Source organism: Panthera leo, chromosome A3 (genome assembly GCF_018350215.1).
Source record: "Panthera leo isolate Ple1 chromosome A3, P.leo_Ple1_pat1.1, whole genome shotgun sequence".
In the NCBI taxonomy this organism is placed as follows: domain Eukaryota; kingdom Metazoa; phylum Chordata; class Mammalia; order Carnivora; family Felidae; genus Panthera; species Panthera leo.
The window spans coordinates 50,144,111-50,158,749 of NC_056681.1; the positions used below are offsets into that span (position 1 = coordinate 50,144,111).

A 14,639-nucleotide genomic window follows, 5' to 3' on the forward strand; every position below is an offset into this window, starting at 1 on the left:
GCCCCTCTGGAGGGGCCCATTCACTGTCATTTTGCCCACCCTTAGTAAAGGTACCTTAGTAAAGGTAGCTAAAGTGGGTCCCTGGAATCAGAGTGAAGCCTACATCTTGAAACTGGGAGTGCATTCCTGATCCACTAATGCTGTGCAAGCTGACTGTATGGAAGAAGCAATCTGCAACTCCAGAGGCTCCAGGAGACTGCAGCCCTGCTTTAGTCACTCCAGAAGTTGACTAATCTACACACAGCAAAAGCTTGAGGTATCAACAGTCTGATGAAACAAAAGACTGTCCTTATTTTCTATATGTTTCCTTACTGTGATGCACTGTCACACCTTGTTTCTCACTATTATTATGATTCTTGCTCTACTCTTTGCCATAGGATTGGCCGAGGCCACCCTGGCCAGCTGGAAACGTGAGAGGTTTCTGTTAACACTCACCTTCCTTGTGTGGATAGGATACCTCGTTGGTACCAACATGGGGGTAAAATGGCCACAAGAGACTAAAAAAATTAGATCCCCACAAACCTTATAGTAGAACAAAATACCCCAGTCCTACTATCAGGGTTTGGCTTCTCAAAATCTCAATTATTGGAAAAAACTGTCTTGCCTAGTGGGGAAAAACTTCATTGTCATCTCTGTTAAAAACTTAACATGGCTAAGCCAAAGATTTTATAACCCATCTGCCCAAAAAACCCAATGGTGGGGGACCCCAGACAACCTTGAGCCAGAGCCCCACCCCTTGTCTAACTTGTCTCATCTCTGCCAGCCCTGAGACAATGTCAACGCAGCCATCAAATGGCAGGGCCCAGGTGGACTGTACTAGATATGTGGAAGGACAGCCTGTATAGTACTCCTTTCAGTCTGGTCAGGGTCATATGTGCTGGAAACTATTCATCCATCTTTCTTCCTGCTCCCACTTGCCAGAGGGAAATATTTGAGAGTCCAAGTGTATGGGGACAGGGAGACTCAAAGGAAGCAAAGTGCCTTACAAATTGGCAATTAAAAAGATAATAAATGGCCTCCCAAGTGTATAATCCAATATTATGGCCCTGCCACCTGGGCAGAGGTTGGGTACTGGGGCTACTGCACTCCCATTTACATGCTAAATTGCATAATTAGACTGCAAGCAGTTGTAGAAATTATAACCAATGAAACTGCCAGAGCTCTTAACTTACTAGCTAAGCAGCAAACCAAAATGCACAATGCCATCTATCAAAATTGCTTGATCTTAGATTACATGCTTGCTTCTGAGGGAGGTGTTTATGGAAAACACCTGAGCAACAGCTGCCTACAGATAGATGATGAGGGAAAAATCATAGAGGAAATCACAGATCAAATGAGAAAGGTTGCTCATGTCCCAGTCCAGACCTGGAAAGGTTGGAACCCTGGGCAGTTATTTGGAGGTTGGTTTTCAACTCTTGAGGGATTCAAATACCTCATGGGAATTATCCTCCTAATTTTGGGAGGGTGCTTGATCTTACCCTGCTTATCTCCCTTGATTATAAGGTCTATCTCCAGTCTCATTGAGGGTATGGTTGAGAGAAAGACAGTCACTCATGTAATGATGTCATAAAAATATAAACCTCTAAACCAAGATGATGTTCTTTGACCCAAAATAGAGGGGTCCGAGCATCAAAGTGGGGAGAGTGGCATCATCCCCTCCCTAAGGAGAGAGAAAAAAAGGGAGAGAAAACTTCAAGGTAACCTGGCTATATGCCTATGTGATGACATCCCTCATGACCTTGTAAACTGAGACTACTTAATCAGACTGCATGTTTATGTGTGTTACCATATATGGGAGACAAAGAAATAGAAAATGTATTTTTAAAAAATTATGCCATGTGACATTTGGTGCTCAGTCTTTGGGTACAAACCCAACTGAGCGGTGCCAGCAGGAATAAAGTTCCTTCCTGGAAAGAAAAGCCTCAGTGTCATGACTCTGTGCGGGATTCTGCTACACAACCAATCACGAAAAAACCAACTAGATTTTCCCAGATAAGGCAACTACCTAAGCTATAGCCAATCAAATTATTTCTTTGCTTTGCTTTCAAATATTCTTTTTTTTTTAATTTTTTTTAACGTTTATTTATTTTTGACACAGAGAGAGACAGAGCATGAATGGGGGAGGGTCAGAGAGAGGGAGACACAGAATTGAAACAGGCTCCAGGCTCTGAGCTGTCAGCACAGAGCCCGATGCGGGGCTCGAACTCACAGAGTGCGAGATCATGACCCGAGCTGAAGTCGGCCACTTAACCGACTGAGCCACCCAGGCGCCCCTCAAATATTCTTAATAAAAGTCCTTCCCTTAGCTCCTAAACACTTTCAGTTTGGTACTGTCCAATCTGAACCAATTTTTGCTCAAATGAACTCTCAAACTTTTTTTTTTTTTTTTTTTTATTTTTGGGACAGAGAGAGACAGAGCATGAACGGGGGAGGGGCAGAGAGAGAGGGAGACACAGAATCGGAAACAGGCTCCAGGCTCCGAGCCATCAGCCCAGAGCCTGACGCGGGGCTCGAACTCACGGACCGCGAGATCGTGACCTGGCTGAAGTCGGACGCTTAACCGACTGCGCCACCCAGGCGCCCCTGAACTCTCAAACTTTTAAATATGCCTCAGTTTATCTTTTAAAAACAGTAAGTCAAAGTATAGATCACCCTTATCATCTTGAATCAAAATACTATTGACAGAAGGAAATTAGTTTTACAAATTACTCCAATTTGAAGGTAAACTAGGCCCAAGATGGTGTTGCCCATGCTAACTCCCACATTAGCAAACCAAAACTTAACTGAGTTTCTACGCTCAGCTGTCCCAGAAAAGGACAGCCATATCAACCAGTCGATGTTTGCCTGTTCAGCACAAATTACCTGACTGAGCTCCAAGAATTCCTTTGCCCCATATGAGGAAAGTAACCCTATTTTAACCAACAAACAAGTGCCTTATAACTTCCTTGTTCCTGCTTACTTTGGTCTATAAAAATCTTTCACTTCTGGGGTTCCTGGTGGCTCAGTCAGTTAAGTATCCAACTCTTGATTTTGGCACAGGTCATGATCTCATGGTTTGTGGGATTGAGCCCTGTGTTGGGCTCTGTGCTAACAGCACAGAGCCTACCTAGGATTCTCTCTCCCTCTCTCTCTGCCCCTCCCTCACTTGAAGGAGTATGTGGGTTTTCTCTCTCTCAAAATAAATAAACATTTATTAAAGAGTCTTTCACTTTGTGCAGCTCTTCAAAGCTCTTCTCTATCTGCTAGATTGGAAGCTACCTGACTCATGTATCACTGAACAAAGCCAATCTTTAAAATTTACTCAATTGAATTTTCTTCTTTAGCAGTTTTGGCAATCAGAATGAGAACCAAAGGAGGCTATTGATGGCTTTGGGAACAATGAGAAACACAGGTGTTGGTGCCATTGAACCCTTTGAGTTCTCTGTCTTTCTCAATGTTTCCAAAAGACATGGTAAGTTCCTCTCATATCTGAGCTCTGACTTCTTCTTATGTTTGAGTTTCTGACCTAATTGACTTTTCTAGTCCAGGGTTTAACAGATCAGCCTGAGCTAGCAGATGGTTCCACTAAAGCCTGTAGACCATAGTCCATTATTAGTTCACAGTCCTGATTTATTGGGTGTTGTTCCTTCAGTTTATAGTTCCACTATGGGACCTGCTAGTTTTGTTTGTGTGCACCTAAGGTAGTATAAACTGTTTTTAGGCAACAGACTTGAGCAATGGAAACCTGAGAAAGGTAAAAGGGCCCACAGAGACCACTGAGCTGAAGTAAACAGGCTCATTAAGTGACCCACCTCGAAATAACCACAGGCTCAAACCGACCAATTATAACAAGGCATAGTTCCTAAGATTACCAAAAAAGGGAGAATTCCACATATCTCCAAACTCTCTCACTCTGCTCTAAAAACTGGCTTCTCACCACTGTCTGATAGCTCAGAGCCTGCTTAGCATTCTTTCTCTGCCCCTCCCCTTCCCTCGAAATAAATAAACATTAAAAACAAAAAAAGAATTCTTACCAGAATCAGCTCTCCTAGATTTCTGTCTGTAGTGCAGGGTCAAGAGAAGAAGGTAAAATTTCACATCCCCTTCGTTTTAAAATTCAGACACTTGTGAATCTGGTTTTGGGGTACATATTGTTTATTGATCCTCTCTCTCCCAGATACAGCTATTGCTTTTTTATTTGTCTCATTTTGTGTTCTGAGAACTTGGCTTGGCTTTCTTGCCTTCCTGGGGAAGGCAGATTGTCAGTTTTTCATGTGTAGGCAATTCAGCCATCAGTTTAGGGACCCCAAGAATATGGCCAGACAAAACTGTGGGTTGTACTCTCTGGCTAGGTCCAATGCACTTTTGCCAGCTCTCAGGGCAATTGTCTAAATTTTTCTCTTGGTTATCTTTGGGAGTGGTTCTGGATCTTGGGAAGGCTTTTGCACCTTTTGCACCCTCTTTGGTGATGTTTGTTGCATCCAAGGGTAAGTCATAAAAGACTTACTGGTTTGTGTTGAGTCACTTGATAGGTATACCTTTGGTTTAAAAGAAGTAAAAAACAAACAAACAAACAAACAAAAAAAAAAACCAACAGGTGGTGGGAGAGTTCAATACTGCCAGGTATATTTACTCTTTGTCCTATCTGAATACAGCCTGAAAATGCATTTGAAAGAATTTTTTTAAGAAGGTCTATAGTCAGAAGTTGGCCAAATTAGAGCTGACATTCAGAGTCCGTAAAGACCATTTTTTTTTAAAGCCCTCTCCTTTAAACTAAAATGAAACTATGAAACAGAGGGAAAGAAAAGCATTCTGAAGCCATTGTGGAAGAATTTGCTAAAATGTTCCAAAGACCAAAACTATAAGTCTAAAATGTAGGAATCTTTTGATTTCCAACTTAGCTGAAAATATTCTCCTTGGTATAAAGAAGCAGATTGAAGATAATGTGGTTGGATGGGTGTGTCAGTCTCTTGATATCATTCAGGCTTAAAAACAACTTAATTTATGAAAACAATTTAAAAACAACTATCCTTGTCTTAACAATTGAATCTTTACAAAAACAAAAATGCAGCTCTACAAGCAACTCAAAGCTTACTTGTCCTATTTATCAATGCTAAAACCTCCCCTATTCATCTCAGAAGGCACGTAGATACTGTAAAAGATCTGGACTTTGGGAACAAAGGTCCTTCTTAGAGAAATTTACATTCTTTCTCTGTGCCTATGATATATAAATATTCCTGGTCTTCCCCAGGAACCAGGGCCTATATCTTTCAAATGCAAACTTGAAGGAGGTAATTCTAATCAGAAGGACAAAACAAAGTTATTTGGAAACTAAGCCTATGAAAAATCTTAAAAGTCTTCTCTACAAATATTAGTGAAAGGCTTAAGCCATCTAAGCAAGTAAACAACTTATTCCATCTGCCAGAAACACAATTTGGGTTCAACTGTTTTTTATAAACTAGTCAGTTTTGCATTATTGAACCCTTGCTGGGTGAACCAGGGAGATCCTGGGCCCTGGGGCCTCAATGTGGCCAAACCAAGAGGAGTCATTAAAGGTTCTTGGTCTTGTCTTGAGAAAGAGGAGTCATCAAAGGTTCTTGGTCTTGTCTTGAGAAAGAATTCAAGGACTTACGTGCAATACAGTGGATGAGTCACACAAGAGGGAAGCTGTGTTAAAGTGAAAGATACACTCTCAGGATAGAGCAAGCAAGCTCAAGACAGAGACCTACACACTTTGGGGGTTGGGATTCTTTTACTGACAGTCTTTAATTAGGGGGTGGAATATTCATTACTTGGGGCAGGAAACATGGTTTCCCACTTTTTCCTCCCAATTAGATCAGGGGTTTCCTGTCATGGCACCTGCCATCTTGGGCCTGTCTGGTTTGACCTGGCTTCTTTATGGCTTCATGGTTTCTGCCAGGAAAGGCCTCCTACCTTCCCCATAGCTGGCTATGACTTCCTCATTGCTAACCTCCAGGCATCCCGTTAGAACCCAACAAACTGCCTGCTCTAACAGAACCTGTCTCATGACTAAAATTTTAACATAAAAGCTATATTGGGGTGCCTGGGTGTCTCAGTTGGTTAAGCATCAGACTTTGGTTCAGGTCAGGATCTTGCAGTCTGTGAGTGGAGTCCTGCATCAGGCTCTGTGCTGACAGCTCAGAGCCTGGAGCTTGCTTCAGATTCTGTGTCTCCCTCTCTCTGTGTCCCTCCTCCACTTGTGCTCTCTCTCTCTCAAAAAATAAATAAACATTAAAAAAAATAAAATAAAAGCTATAAGATCTTTATTTGTATCTAGCTATATGTTCATGTATATCTATGTATATTACAGATGTGTGATATTTTTTTACCTCCAGATGGAATTGCCAAAATTAATTTGTAAAGAACTCTATTTAATTGGCCTAACAAAAATCAAGAATCTGTATGGGAATTAAAGATAAAACATAGAAAATATAGTCAATGGTGGGAAGCCTGGGTGGCTCAGTGGGTTAAGCGTCCGACTTTGTTTCAGATCATGATCTCACGGTTCATGAGTTCGAGCCCCATGTGGGGCTCTGTGCTGACAGCTCAGAGCCTGGAGCCTGCTTCAGATTCTGTGTCTCCTTCTCTCTCTGCCCCTTCCCTGCTTGCAGTCTTTGTCACTCAAAAATAAATAAACATTAAAAAAATTAAAAAAAAAAAAGAAAATATAGTCAACGGTATTGTAATAGCATTGTATGGTGATGGATGGTAACTACATTTGTGGTGAGCACAGCATAACATACAGATTTGTTGATCGTTGTGTTATACATCAGAAATTAAAGTAACATTGTTCATCAACTATACTTCAATTAAAAAAAGAAAAAAATAAGCATTTATACAAATCAAGTGTACTTTCAGAAATGTGGAAACTAATGTTTTTCAAATTCATGTCATCTATGATAATCTTAGCTAAATAACAGCTCATTTAAGTTCAATAGTTTAATTAAAACAGGCATATCTTTACAGTTATAAACTTTTATTCTAGCTAAATTTACTAAAAGTCATATAAGCTCATGTTATCTCTTACAGAATTTGTCAGCAAGTAAGATAGCTTAATGTGATGGTTGGCAGTTTAAAGTCTCAATGATATTTTAATGACTAATGTAAACATAATTATTAAGAACAAGTAAATTACACAGATGTAAATAAGATAAAAGTTTATAAACTCTTCAATAATAATTATACTTAATGCTATATCTACTTAAAACTAGTTTCCAATTCTTTTTGGTAACTTAAAACCTTAAAGTTATACTAAGCTAAGTTAAATGATAGATATTCATTGAATATCCAGATCATTTCCAAATAAGATAAAATATTGCAACATTAGTTACTGAACATTATCTACTTTGGGTTTCTCATTATAGAGGAACTGAAGATATTTGGGTATATTAGTAAATATTTTATATGCCACATTGAAAAATGCACTGTAGAGAGTGTACTTCTAGAAATCAGAAAATGTATTCATATACTTGTCAATCCACAGAATGCTAGTGTAACAGCTCACAATTGCTTATGTCTTAGTTTTCACTAGAAATTGAGGATTCGATTCTAAGTATTACAAATTCTAACCAATACATGTAATTAAAACTACTTAAAATTAATTAGTGGTAAAAGAAACAAAGATGTATGAAAAGTAGTTAAGAAGAGTAAAATGCATTTTTGGATGAGAAGAAATACACAGAGACCCAGTGGGGCTCAGTCCACTGATACTGAGCATGTGATTTATGATCCTGGGGTTGTGATTTTGAGCCCCATGTTGGGCACAGATTACTTTTTTTAAAAAGTATGAGAAAAATAAAATAATAAAATAAAATAAAATGTAAGAAGTATGGAAAATGTGTTTTTTGTCTTCAAGTAAAATGGTTGTTTCACAATAAGGAAGAGGAAAATATAGGAAAAAGCCTAAATGTGTATATATATATATATATATATATATATATATATATATATTAAAAACAATTTTTTTAACGTTTATTTATTTTTGAGACAGGGGGAGACAGAGCACAAATAGGGGAGGGTCAGAGAGAGGGAGACACAGAATCTGAAACAGGTTCCAGGATTTGAGCTGTCAGCACAGAGCCCGACGCGGGGCTCGAACTCATGGACCACGAGATCATGATCCGAGCTGAAGTCGGACGCTTAACCGACTGAGCCACCCAGGCACCCCTGGATATATATTTTTAAAAAGCTATAGATGGTTTCTGGAAAATGAGCCATAGGGAAAGCATTTTATGTGTGGTCAAACTGGCTAAGATCGGAATACATTTATTCAAGTTCTTAAAGAATGTTTGTTTGTTTGTTTGTTTGTTTGTTTGTTTGTTTTTTTAATATGGAACGCTTCACGAATTTGCGTGTCATCCTTGCGCAGGGGCCATGCTAATCTTCTCTGTATCGTTCCAATTTTAGTATATGTGTTGCCGAAGCGAGCACAAGAATGGGTTTTAATATCAAAAGTACACTTGTGCAAAATTAGAATTTGTTTTTCTACTGACCTGTTGAAGAATGGACTTAGACTAGTTTCTTACACCAGGCACAAAAATAAACTCAAAATGGATGAAAGACCTAAACATAAGACAGGAAACCATCAAAATCCTAGAGAAGAAAACGGGCAACAACCTCTTTGACCTTGGCTGCAGCAGCTTCTTACTCTACTAGACATGTCTCCAGAGGCAAGGGAAATAAAAGCAAAAATGAACTATTGGCATCTCATCAAGATAAAAACTTCTGCACAGCGAGGGAAACAATCAGCTTGGATAAAGAGTTAATATTCAAGGGGCGCCTGGGTAGCTCAATTGGCTAAGCATCCAACTTCAGCTCAGATCAAGATCTCACAGTTCATGAGTTCGAGCCCTGCATTGGGCTCTGTGCTGACAGCTCAGAGCCTGAGGCCTGCGTTGGATTCTGTGTCTCCCTCTCTCTCTGCCACCCCCCCACCCTCTGTCTCTGTCTCTCTCTCCAAAATAAATAAACATTTAAAAAAAAGAATTAGTATTCAAAATCTATAAAGAATTCACCAAACTCAACACCCAAGAACAAATAATCCAGTGAAGAAATGGGCAAAAGACATGAATAGACACTTTTCCAAAGAAAACATCCAGATCGTTAGCAGACACATGAAAAGAGGCTCAATATCACTCATCATCAGGGAAATACAAATAAAACCCACAATGAAATACCAACTCACACTTGACACAATGGCTAAAATGAACAACTCAGGAAGCAACAGATGTTGGGAAGGATGTGGAGAAAGGTGGACACTTTTGCACTGCTGGTGGGATGCAAACTGGTACAGCCACTCTGGAAAACAGTATGGGGGTTCCTCAAAAAATTAAAAGTAGAACTATCCTGTGACCTAGAAATTGAACTACTAGGAGCTTATTCAAAGGATATAGGAGTGCTGATTCAAAGGGGCACATGCACCCCAGTGTTTATAGCAACACTATCAACAATAGCCAAAGGATGGAAAGAGCCTAAACTGATGAATGGATAAAGAAGATGTGTTTTACATATACAATGGAATGTAACTCAGCAATCAAAAAGAATGAAATCTCGCCATTTGCCATAACTAGAGTGTATTATGCCATGAGAAATATGTCAGTCAGAGAAAAACAAATACCATACATATGATTTCACTTATATGTGGAATTTAAGAAACAAAACAGATGAACATAGGGGATGGGAAGGAAAAATAAGATAAAGACAGAGAGGGAGACAAACCAGAAGAGATTCTTAAATATAGAGAACAAACTGAGGGGTGTTGGTGGGGTTTGGGTTGGGGATGGGCTAAATGGGCAATGGGCATCACGGACACTTGTTGGGATGAGCACTGGCTGTTATATGTAAGTGATGAATCACTAACTTCTATTCCTGAAATCATTATTACACCATATGTTAACTAATTTGTAATTAAATCAAAAAAAGGGGGGCGCCTGGGTGGCTCAGTTGGTTAAGCTGTCTGACCTCGGCTCAGGTAGTGATCTTACAGTTTGTGAGTTCAAGCCTCGTGTCAGGCTCTGTGCTGACAGCTCAGAGCCTGGAGCCTGCTTCAGATTCTGTGTCTCCCTCTCTCTCTGTCCCTCCCCGACGTGTGCTCTGTCTCTCTCTCAAACAAATACATAAATAAACATAAAAAAAGAAAAAAAAGAAATAACCTATGTTCATCAATAGGAAATTGGTAAAGCAAATGTGGTACATTCGGGTTTAGCAAAGAATGGAGAAGGCTTTTCTATAGTAGAATGATATTTATATTTGTATTTTAATATATTTGTGCATACTCATATGTAATAATCCAAGATATATTATTCAGTGAAAAGAAGTCTAGGCACATCTTTTGTTTCTAAGTCATTTGAACCCAAATATTTTGAACTGAAGAATGGAATGGAAGTATTTCATTTTCTCGGAGTAGCTTTTAGTGCAACTGCCTGTAGCTCAAAGAATTTGAAATCTTGAATGTAGGCTAAGATAATCTCAGATTGGTATTGCTCACAGACAACCAGTGGTGGAAGCAAATAGAAAATTTTCTCCAGAGGAAGATTTAGTTATTCTATGCATCAAAAAATAATGCCTCGAGTAATTTTTCACGTGCAGTGTCTACAGAGTCAAATATAATCAGACACACAAAGAAACAAGATACTATGAGCCAGGACCTGCAGAAATAAAAGAAAACAGAAACAGAACCCCAAATACATAATATTAGAATTATTAGACAGACTTTAAAACAACTACCCTAATTATAATAAAAAATATAGAAGCTAAGTTTGTAAGATTCAGAAAAAGTGATAAAATTAACATAGCAAATTAGAAAAGAACACTTGAAATCCTAGAGCTTAAAGATATAGTGACTGAAATTAAGATATGAATGGACATGCTTAAAAGAAGATTAGACTGAACTGAAGAAGAGATTAGTAAGCAGGAAGATAGGTAAGTAAAAATTGCACAGAATGCAGAATGTAGAAATTAGAAAGTCACAGAGTAAGTGACATTATGACTAGAGTGAGAAGTTCTAACAAATTTAATTTGAGAGCAGGAAGGAGACAATGGGGCAGAGACAAAATTGAAGAAATAATGACTGAGAAATTTCCAGAACTAATGGTACGTTAGCCCACAGACTCAAGTAATTAGTGAATCCTGGGTGGTTCAGTCAGAGGAACATGTAACTCTTGACATCTGGGTTGTGAGTTAGAGCCCCACATTGGGTATAGAGATTACTTAAGAAAAGAAGTCTTTATAAAAAGAAATTTGTGAATCCTAGGCAGCATAAATTTTAAAATACATCATAGCAAAATGACAAAAACAAATTAAAATGGTGAGAGTGGACATTCTTATCTTGTTCCTGACCATGGGGGAAAGGCTCTTAGTTTTTCCCTATTGAGGATGATATTAGCTGTGGGTCTTTTATATATGGCCTTTATGATGTTAAGGTATGTTCCATCAATCCCTACTTTGTTGAGGGTTGTTATCAAGTATGAATGCTGTATTTTGTCAAATGCTTTTTCCGGGTCTGTTGAGAGGATCACCTGGTTCTTATCCTTGCTTTTATTAATGTGGTGTTTCATGTTGATTGGTTTGTACGAACCCCACATATTGAACGAACCCCACAGCCCAGGAATAAATCCCACTTGATCGTAGTAATTCTTTTAATGTACTGTTGAATTTGATTTGCTAGTATCTTGTTGAGAATTTTGTATCCATGTTCATCAGGGATATTGACCTGCAATTCTCCTTTTTAGTGGGCTATTTGTCTGATTTTGGAATCAAGGTAATACTAGCCTTGCAGAATGAATTTGGAAGTTTTCCTTCCATTCCTATTTTTTGAAACAGTTTGAGAAGAATAGATATTAACTCTTTTTTAAATGTCTGATAGAATTCTCCTGGAAAGCCATCTGGCCCAGGACTGTAGTTTGTTGGGAGATTTTTGATGACTGTTTCAAAATCTTTGCTGGTTATGGGTCTGTTCAAATTTTCTATTTCTTCCTGTTTCAGTTTTGGTAGTTTGCATGTTTCTAGGAATTTGTCCATTTCTTCCATATTGCCCAGTTTGTTTGCATATAATTTTTCATAATATTCTCTTATAATAGTTTGTATTTCTGAGATGTTGGTCTGGGATTCTGAGATGTTGGTTGTGATCCCATTTCATTTGTGATTTTATTTATTTGGGTTCTTTCTCTTTTCTTTTTGATAAGTCTGGCTAGGGGTTATCATTTTTATTAATTCTTTCAAAGAACCACCTCTTAGTTTCTTTGATCTGTTCCTCTGCTTGGCCCATCCTTGCTGTTGTGGACTCCATTCAGATTTACACCTCAGTTCCAGCATTTTTAGTTCAGCCTGAATAGATTTTAGCTCTTTTATCTCTATAACAAGTGATTCTCTAGTGTGTTCTATGCTTTTTTCAAACCCTGGTAGACTTTTCATAATTGTTATTTTAAATTCTAATTCAGACATCTTACTTTTATCTGTATTGATTAAATTCCTAGCTGTCATTTCTTCCTGTTGTTTCTTTTGGGGTGAATTCCTCTGTCTTGTCGTTTTGGAAGGGGGAAAAATAAAAAAAAAATTTAAATTTAAAAAATTAAAAAATTAAAAAAAAATTGGGGCGCCTGGGTGGCTCAGTCGGTTATGCATCCAACTTTGATTCAGGTCATAATCTCACAGTTTCTGAGTTCAAGCCCCATGTCAGGCTCTGTGCAGACAGCTCAAAGCCTGGAGCCTGCTTCAGATTTTGTCTCCCTCTCTCTCTGCCCTTCTGCTCGGTCTCTGTGTCTCTCTTTCTCAAAAATAAACATTAAAAATTTTTAACTTAAAAAAAATAATAAAGGAAGGCAGATTCTAGATGTGTTTTGGTCTGCTTGTTAAGGGAAGCTTCCACAGGTCATTTTTTCTGTTTATAGATGGCAGCTTTGTTCTCTAAGACTTCCAGTCGATTTCTTGGGTGTTCAGAATGATTTGATATTTAGCTGTTTGGGAGAGGAGGCACTTAGGGTTGCCTTACTCCTACCTCATCTGAACACTCCCCTTTTAACCTTAACATTTGATCACACCTCTCAGTAAGCTTCGGGTCTGATGAAAAGGGGATTATTGTTAAAGTAACCAGATTAGACTCAAGGTGGAGCGACTCACGGTAAACCTCATGTCAGCAAATCAAAACTTCACTAAATTTCTATGCTGGGCTCTCCCAGAAAAGGAAAGCTTAGATCAGCCAGTCACTGCTTGTCTGCTCAGCATAAGTTACCTGACTTGACTCTAAGATGTCCCTTTGCTCCAAATAAGGAAAATAATCCTGCCTTAACCAACCAACAAATGCCTAGTATAACTTCTTTGTAAAAATCTGTAAAAATCTCTCACCTTATACAGCTCTGTGAAACTCCCTTCTCTCTGCTAGGTTGGATGCTGCCAAATTCATGAATCACCCAATAAATGCAGTAAGATCTTTAAAATTTACTCAGTTGAATTCTGTTCTTTCAACAAACGACTTTAATTTATAAAGAAGAGTAGAAGAGGTAACTGAGAAATGAGGAAAACAAAATAATCTTGTATGGGATTTTTGTTTGTTTGCTTTTTTAATTTTTTAAATATTTATTTGTTTGAGAGAGAGAGAGAGAGAGAGAGAGAGAGAGAGAGAGAGAGAGAGAATGAGCAGTGGAGGGGCAGAAAGAGAGGGAGACACAGAATCCAAAGCAAGCTCCAGGCTCTGAGCTGTCAGCACAGAGCCCAACGTGGGGCTGGAGCTCACAAACCATGAGATCATGACCTGAGCCAAAGTCGGATGCTTAACCGACTGAGCCACCCAGGCACCCGTTTGTTTGTTTTTGTTTTGATCCTGGAATTTCCTGATTTGGAGTAAAATTGTCTTTTAAGAACACGTGTGATTGCCTGAAGTCAAGGCTCTTGGTGGGCCCAGAATCCAGGGTTGGTTCTGGCTCCTGATGAGGATTTATTTGTATCCCAATGATGTAAACAACCAAGCCCAAGGGTCCACTGTACAGAAGATCCAAAAGCAGTCCAGGGCCTTTGGGCTATTGTTTGGTGCAGGAATCACTGGGAGCCTGCAATACTATTCATCTATAGGGGCTTTAATAGCAGAGTGTATATAGTGAGAAGTTCCATGAGGTATCACATGTCTTTTGAGCCTGTGAGCTCCATGACATCAGGGCTGGGCCCCTTTATTTCCCTGCTGTAGACTCCTGCCAAGGGCACCCCACCACACACACACACACAATAGTTAACATGTGGTCTTTGTGTGTGTGTGTGTGTGTGTGTGTGTGTGTATGTATGTATGTATACTGCCCAAATATTTGTTGGCTAAATGATAAAATAGAACCAAGTCTTGCAAAGGCATCACATCTATTTTCTCTTGTATTAGTTTTCTCAGGCTGCCATAACAAAACACCACAGACTGGGTGGCTCCGGTAACAGAAATTTATTGTCTCACAGTTCTGGAGCTGGAGGTCCAAACAAGGTTTGGCAGGTTTGGTTTCCCCTGAGGGAAACTTTTCCTTAGATTGCTGACTGCAGTTTTCTCCCTGTGTCCTCACATGGCCTTCCCTCTATGTGCGCATCCCTCATGTCTCTTCTTCTTCTTGTAAGGACACCATACCTACTGGATTAGGGCCCCACACTTTCAACCTCATTTAACCTTAGTT

The 14,639-nt window shown here is 39.1% G+C and overlaps 1 non-coding gene across 1 annotated transcript; it reads right to left on the reverse strand.

Annotated features, from left to right (window-relative positions):
• Positions 1–8,323: 8,323 nt before the first annotated feature.
• On the reverse strand, positions 8,324–8,430 carry LOC122216793. Its single transcript, XR_006201119.1, has one exon. It is a non-coding gene; the product is annotated as a U6 spliceosomal RNA (small nuclear RNA).
• Between the last annotated feature and the right edge of the window lie 6,209 nt (positions 8,431–14,639).